Source organism: Quercus robur, chromosome 11, assembly GCF_932294415.1.
Source record: "Quercus robur chromosome 11, dhQueRobu3.1, whole genome shotgun sequence".
Taxonomy (NCBI): domain Eukaryota; kingdom Viridiplantae; phylum Streptophyta; class Magnoliopsida; order Fagales; family Fagaceae; genus Quercus; species Quercus robur.
Window position 1 is genome coordinate 50,042,301 of NC_065544.1, and position 8,500 is coordinate 50,050,800.

The 8,500-nt window shown below is 37.3% G+C and overlaps 1 pseudogene; it reads left to right on the top strand.

Annotated features, from left to right (window-relative positions):
* Positions 1 to 1,152: 1,152 nt before the first annotated feature.
* Positions 1,153 to 3,219, top strand: LOC126705175 (L-type lectin-domain containing receptor kinase IX.1-like; annotated as a pseudogene).
* The last annotated feature ends 5,281 nt before the right edge of the window (positions 3,220 to 8,500 follow it).

The following is an 8,500-nucleotide window of genomic DNA, read 5'->3' on the forward strand; positions in this document are numbered from 1 at the left end:
GTTCCAAATTAGACTACATAATTAATATGTTTCATTTGATGGCATACAATGAATATGTTTCTAAAAACATAATAATAAACAAATAAAATAAACCCAATAATGGCTAGTGCTATGCTTTGTCGTCCCATTTAATTATTTTTGGCATTAATTGCGGCGATGTGGTACAGTATTTTTCACTCCTATTTTTTTTTTTTTTTTTTTTTAAACGGCAAATTCAATCAAATAGAACTTAAAAGGGCAGTAACTCATACAAGCATTAAAATAGTCCGGGGGGAGGGAATCTTGAATGAGTCCAATGTATGAGACTAATGTCTCAGTGACACAGGACCCCATGTCATTGAGACATATGTCTCATACGTCACGTATATAAGATACCATCTCATCATGGAGAAAGTACACTTACTAAAACAAAAAGACCAACTAAACTTAACAGTATTTTTCTCAATAAAAAATTTTTAATTCCAATTTTTGTATGTTCCACTTTATTCTCTACTAGCTATATATCTTTTTGTTTTTTTTTTTTTTGTTTTTTTTTTTGTTTTTTTGTTTTTTCATCTCAAACTACAATTATCTTATAAGGAAAGTTAATCAAATATATAACAAGATGTGATTTTGGAGTTGTGATTAAAACACACACAAAAAAATAAAAATAAAAAGTCTTTTCTCCTATCCGTTATAGTTTAAGGAATGATCTAGAGTTCAAATTTAACAGAATTTTTTTACATGGCAACATGCACTAGTTTTAGCTTCTTCTTTTTTTCTTTTTAACTACATTTATCTTATAAGGAAAGTTAATCAAATATATAACAAGTTGTGATTTTTGGAGTATAGATTAAAACACACACAAAAAAAAAAAAAAAAAAAAATCTTTTCTCCTATCTGTTATAGTTTAAGGAATGATCTAGAGTGCAAATTTAACAGAATTTTTTTACGTGGCATCAGGCACTAGTTTTAGACTAACAGCATGCATGCTCCTAGTACACTTTTTTTTCTTTTTCTCTTGAAACGTTAACTGACTTTTTCTTTTTCTCTTTCACTGGAAACATTGACTCACTTTTTTTTCTTCTTTGACTGGAAACTTTGATTTACCTTGCTCTTATAAGACTTATACTTATTTTCACTTTGATTTATAACACCACTGCAATATCTCAATCCAAACCACATCACAAAAATCCATTAATGGGTGTTTACAACCTCAATGCCAAAGTTTCAATCATGGCTGTTTACACCCTCACGATCAAACATTTCCGATTTCCACAGCTTTTCAACCTTTTTTCTTTATTTATGATCACCAATCTTTTCTCTGTACTAACCCCATTTACATTTACAAGTGCTTTGTCCTTCAACTTCACTAGTTTTAGCTCTCAGGAACTTAACATATCATACGAGAAAGCTTACGCTGATGAAGACCAAGTAATCCAGCTCACAGGCAGCACGCTGAAAGAAGGGTTGGCAGGTCGAGCCAGTTATTTCAGATCCATGCACCTGTGGAATAAGGCCTCCGGACACCTCACAGATTTTTCTACCCATTTTACCTTTGTCATTGATTCGCAGAATCAAACAAAATATGCAGATGGGTTGACCTTCTTCTTCGCACCTAATGGTTCCAAACTTTCTACGGGTGCCTATGGTAAAAATCTGGGTCTCTATAACTACCCACCGTCAAATTCACAGGATAGTTGTTTTGTTGCAGTGGAATTTGATATTTGGAGCAATTTCCAATGGGATCCGCCTGGGGCACGTGTAGGTATTGATATCAACTCCATGAAATCTGTTGCTAATGTGCCATGGTTGAGTAATATTTCTATAATGGAAGGGAAAACAAATGAAGCTTGGATTAGTTACAATTCAAGCTCAAAAAATTTGAGTGTTGTCTTTACTGGTTTTAAAAACAATGTTACTGTTTTGCAATCGCTTTCTCGTATTGTTGATTTGAGAAATTACCTACCTGAGTGGGTTACCTTTGGATTCTCAGCCGCAACAGGATATAATAGTTCTGCATTACATACTATTAAATCTTGGGATTTTATTTCAAGTCTGGAAATTGATAATAACAATACCAACCCAAAAGGTTCCAGTCTGAACCTCCCCGTCCATGTTAGTTGTGGGGTTCATTGTTGGTGGATTTATTTTGGTTGGTGGGTTGGCCATGGTTCTGTTTGTCTTGTGGAAGAGGAATCGGAGGGATAAAGAAGATGATCGTGCCCTTGAGGAAGAGTTTAAAAGGGGAACAGGACCTCGGAGGTTTTCATATGATGAATTGGCTCATGCGACAAATGATTTTAATGACAAAGAAAAGCTAGGCCAAGGAGGATTTGGTGCGGTTTACATGGGATTTTTAAGGGACTTAGATACAATTATTGCTGTTAAAAGGGTATTAAAAGGGTCTAGACAAGGGATAAGAGAGTATGCATCAGAAGTAAAAATTATCAGTCGACTGAGACATAAGAATTTGGTGCAACTCATTGGATGGTGCCACGAAAGAAGTTCAAGAGAACTATTACTTGTTTATGATTTCATGCCCAATGGAAGCTTAGATTCACATCTTTTCAAAGAAGAAACCTTATTGATATGGGAAGTGAGGTACAAAATTGTAAAGACTTGGCTTCGGCCTTGCTTTACTTGCATGAAGGATGGGAACGCTATGTGTTGCACAAGGATATTAAATCAAGCAATATTATGCTTCATTCTAATTTCAATGCCAAACTTAGGGATTTTGGATTAGCTAGGCTTGTGGACCATGCTAATGCATCACGAATTACTGATTTGACAGGTACCAATGGCTATATGAACCCAGCATGTGTCACAACTCGTAGGGCTAGTAAAGAATCAGATATCTACAATTTTGGAATTGTTGTATTGGAGTTAGCTTGTGGAAGAAAGCCAACCAACCACGAGGCCCCAGAAGATCAGGTAATGATGTTGAACTGGATTAAGGAGCTCCATGAATTAGGAGAGGTTCTTAATGCAGCTGACCAAAGGTTGGGTGGACGTTTTAATGAGCAACAAATGAAGTGCTTGTTAATTTTAGGCCTTTGGTGTGCTCACTCCGAATGCGATCGTAGGCCTTCAATAAGAGAAGCAATTCAAGTGCTCAATTTTGAAGCTCCATTTCCTCTTCTCCAATTAGATACTCTCGGGTCATCATTTCGTACTCCAATGAATGAAGCTGCATGTTTGCTTTCAACCTCCAATGGTGCTACTAATTATATGGGATGACAACAGCAATTCCTCATAGTTTAAAGCAAACTTTGTTGCTTATCCACCTGCTTTTCTTTTGTTGTTAAAAGTTAAACTTGTTTGAGCTGTACTTTCGCTTAAAGTATGAGTGTTATATTTTGAATAAGTGTGGAATAAATTGAATGAGTTTATTGAAATTGTGTAATAAATGAAATTGATTTTAGAATTATTTTTTGGTGATATCACAAGGTACCAGGCCTTTTCATGTCTTGGCACACAATAGTGGCTCCCCTCACACATAAAATGTGAGTGAGGGAATAATATATAAAGAAAATGACATTTAAAGAATTTTGATATATTTTTTCATTTTGTGAAGTAATTTTATCATTTTAAACATTTCACTTAATTTGCAAGTGAGGGAATATAATATATAAAATTGGAAAATATTGTTTTATACTTGTTGTACACTTCAGCTTTGCAGTAGGAGCTAAAAAAACTTGAATCTTACATTGGTATATAAACTTTGCTTAAAAGGTTAAGTTACTCAATACACAGGGTTCAGAATTAGCTTTAATCAAGGTAACCTTGAACACAAAGGGTTTGTAAATAGTCGTTGATGCTGGTCATTTCTTAGAGGTGGATAAGTTCTACGTTCACCATCTAATTTCTCTATTTATTTCTTCAGACACACACACTGACACACAAAGACGGTGCCATCCTTAGACAAGTTCTTTGACTAAGGGAGTCCATGACCCCCATTAAAAGTTTTAATTCTTTTATTATTACATATATATTTGAAAGTTTGGACCCAAAACAATTTGGCAAAAATCCAATTTACACCCTCTATGTTTGGATGGGTTGTTATTTTCATCCCCTTTTTTTTTTTTTTCATTTTTAATATTTAATTTTCTCAGTCATATCACATTGGTCTTTCCGTTTATTTTCATCTATAAATTGTTGTTAAGTCTAATAAAACAACATTGCATCACATGTTGTGATTCACACAATTTTATAGACAACAAAGGGAGAAAGAATCAACTTGAAGTTGAAATATAAAAGTAATTTGACACCGGTCCAAGTCATCTAACCCGATTAACCGAAAACTACTCCTTGAGAATCTAAAATTGTAAGGTTGAATTTAATCAACCATCTTATTGGCTTTATTCCGTGCCAAATTTGCTTGTATTTCAGCATTTAGTAACCCTGTATTTAGGTGGGTTTGTTGTAAGGATAGTGAGTGAGATAGAGTGTTGATTGCTCAAGAGTGTGCAAGAAAATAGAGACTCGCGGCTTGATCTCACGGGTGGCTCGCGACTGCAAGCCGCCAAACGCAGCACACGTGCCAAGCATGCCAGAAGGCGAACAGTCATGCTAGCTGGAGCACTACGAGACAAAACAGGACAACTGGCCATACGGTTATCTCGCAACTGGATCTCGCGACTTAGTCAAGTCACGAGGTCAAGCCGCGAGCCACCCCTGTTTTGTAAAACCTGACGTTTCACATTTCTCTCTCACTCCAATACAAATACCCCTTATACCCACAAATGAAAGAGGGCTTCTAGAGAGAATTTTGAGAGAGAAACCCTAAAGAAAAACAAGATTGATTCACCTACAATCTATACATTAGAATTTCTTCAAATTCCTCAAACTCTCTTCCTTTCCATTGTCAAATCCTTGAGAGGCATTTTACCAAAACCTTATTCTCACCATATTCATCACTGTGAGAGGGCTGTTTGGTTTTCTAGGAAGCAGTTAGGAAGGAACCAATCTACATTGGTTAATGCTATGGTCTAGTAGCGAAATCCGAGAAGCTAGAAAAGAAAAAGGTTCGGCGCAACCTCGTTGGAGCAAGAAGCTTGGAGGGCTTAGGTGCACTGGGTAGATTAGGCTTGGAGGGTCTATTACTGTCCATGTATTCCAACTACATTTTCTAGTGGATTGTTTACCGCTTGGAGGGTGGTGGAGAGGTTTTACGCCGAGGGTTTCGGTTTTCTCTTTGATAACACATCGCGTGTTGTCTTTGTGTTTGCATCTTCCTTCCCTTTTATCTTTACCTTTTATTATCTGCTGTGAGTTGTGATTTTAATTTGGCTTAGATAGTTTATCCAATTCCACATTATAGCTTATGTTCATTTTCCGCACACTAGTTGTTTGACATATAGCTTGAATTGGTTATTTTGTAAATTGGGGGTCTAAACGTTCAAGGGTGTTTATACACATATTTGAACTTTCAAAAATAATTATGGCTTGGCTCAGGGTTAAATCATGATTCCAATTTTCACCCCAAAATTCGAAGTTACAGTCCCAAAACAAACTAATTTCACAAAAAATAAAAGATTCTATTTTCCATAGGGTATTTGTTAATATATCATTTTAAGAAATTTTTTATACAACTTTTATGAAAATGCAAAAAACTGCCAAAAAATCAGTTACTTTTTTCTCTTCTCATAAAATATTTCTAAAATAATTTCATAAATTAATACTCTAGGGAATTAATTAACGTATCCCTAAAATAGCATAGAAATAAAAAGCATAAACCTTATCTTTTCACTGCTTCTTCTTCTTCTTCTTCTTCATCTTCTTCTTTCTTTTTCTGCGTTTTCATTCGTCTGTCAGTACCCAAAAGTCAAGATTTTTTCCTTTTTCAATAAGTTGTCTACCACTATGGCAGGGACTACCCCTTTCCCATGTGAAAAGTTTGATATGTGATCACGTCCCCACCATTCATTTGCTTTGTAATTTTCATTTAATTGTGTAAGGTTGAATTTATTCAACCATCTAATTGGCTTTATTCCGTGCCAAATTTGCTTGTAATTCAGCATTTAGTAACCCTGTATTTAGGTGGGTTTGTTGTAAGGGTAGTGAGTGAGATAGAGTGAAAATTGCTCAAGAGTGTGCAAGAAAACAGAGACTCGCGGCTGGGACTCGCGGGTGACTCGCGGCTGCAAGCCGCCAGAAGCAGCACACGTGCCAAGCATGCTGGAAGATGAACAGTCATGCTAGCTGGAGCACTACAGGACAAAACAGGACAACTGGCCATACGGTTAACTCGCGACTGGATCTCGCGACTTAGTCAAGCCGCGAGGTCAAGCCGCGAGCCACCCCTGTTTTGTAAAACCTGACGTTTCACATTCCTCTCCCACTCCAGTATAAATACCCTTTTTACCCACGATTGAAAGAGAGCTTCAAGAGAGAATTTTGAGAGAGAAACCCTAAAGAAAAACAAGATTGTTTCACCCACAATCTATACCTTAGAGTCTCTTCAAATTCCTCTACTCTCTTCCTCTCCATTGTCAAATCCTTGAGAGGCATTATACCAAACCTGGTTCTCACCATCATCATCACTGAGAGACAGTTGTTTGGATTTCTAGGAAGCAGTTAGGAAGGAACCAATCTTCATTGGTTGATGCTACGGTCTAGTAGCGGAATCCGGGAAGCTAGAAAAGAAAAAGGTTCGGCGCAACTTCGTTGGAGCAAGAAGCTTGGAGGGCTTAGGTGCACTGGGTAGATTAGGCTTGGAGGGTCTATTGCTGTCCTTGTATCCCAACTGTATTTTCTAGTGGATTGTTTACCGCTTGGAGGGCGGCGGAGAGGTTTTTCGCCGAGGACTTCGGTTTCCTCTTCGATAACACATCGCGTGTTGTCTTTGTGTTTGCATCTTCCTTCCTCTCTATCTTTGCCTTTTTATTACCTACTGTGGTTTTATTTTGTTATGGCTTAGATAGTCTTTAACTAATTTCGTATTATAGCATGTGTTAAGTTTCCGCACACTAGTTGTTTGACATATTACTTGTATTGGTTAAGTTGTAATTTGGGGGTCTAAACGTTCAAAGGTGTTTTGTACACGTTTTTGAACTTTCAAATTGCTTCACTTATTGGTATTGATATGACTTTGAAATATGTAATTCAGTCTTCTTAATACTATAAATCCATCAATTCATATAATAATAATTATTTTTTTTTTTTTACATTGTTCACCAAACAAATAGGTTTAATACTATACAAATTTACAAAAAGTGTACAATATTATGTACATTTATGTAAAAGTGTGCAGTATTATATGCATTTTTTTAATATACAATGTTAATCTTACTATAATGTAAACTAATTGTGGGGCCCAATAATTTATGGGCCAGGCCCACTTGCTCATGGGGAGTCCAAAGGCCCAAGCCGAAGAAGGCTATGGCCCAAGCTCAATAACATAAAGCAGAAAATGGCCCGGAGATGCAGCCGAGGATAGTTCAGTCCTCGGCAGACCCAAAGTTCCATTTAAGAAGAGGGGTAAAAAAGGTATAGGAACAAACTTGAAAGAAAATCTAAAATATCTCAGGAAAGCTGCCCTTACTACCCTTCCCAGATAAGACTCTGCACCTAACAGAACCAGATTCTTCGGCTTTTTCAACCACCCCCAACGATTCTGGGATTAGACTGACGGGACAAATATCAGTCTTGGAAAGGTTAACCCTACACGTGGACGAAGGACAGCGAACGTAGGCTAGTATAAAAGAAAAGGCAAGTAATCTGGAGAGGGGGGGGGGGAGAAGAAGGAGAAGAAGGGGAAGAACTAGAAAGCTCCTCGGACTAAGTCCGAGGAGTCCAAACCCTCAGGCTACGACGCTGTAGGGCTTGGATGTTCAGGCTGACCCCTTTTTTTACATGAGTCCCCCTAAAATCAAGACCAGACCATCGCCCCGTGATCAAAGGCAGGCCTTTTAAGCCCACTCTCTACAAATCATATTGTGAGGGATCTTTTTTGTACGAGCCCAACGTCATTCTTAGGCCGTTAAATAATCGTGTCCCTACACTAATCATCTTCTTTATTATTATTATTATTGTGGGACCCAGTTAGTTAAGAGGTATTATTAAAGCTGTACGAATTGGGCCTATGGCCCAATCTGAGGACATTAACCAATCCGAGAATGGCCAAATAAGGTTATAATGGGAATGGTATAAAGGGAAAAATAAAGATAATACGAGATAAGTCCAACACACGTCCGAAGAAAAATGCATCTCGGAAACAAGGATCTAAGGTTAGTAAGAATGTCCTATCATCCTAGACCTTCTTCAAAGTTGCATCACAACTAGGAGTTGGACGTTGGACAAAGGGTGAGAAAAGGGAGGCAACAAATATCTTCAAAAGCTGCTACCTCCACATTAAATGCCTCCCAACTAACTCTCTAACCGCATTAATGTGGAGGTGATACCTGAACAGTGGCTAAGCAGCCTTACAACTACTATTTGATGGTTTTGGGAGGTGTTGGATGGGACAAGAAGGAGCTCCTCAAATCTAACCTACACATGTATGATGAAGATGACACCA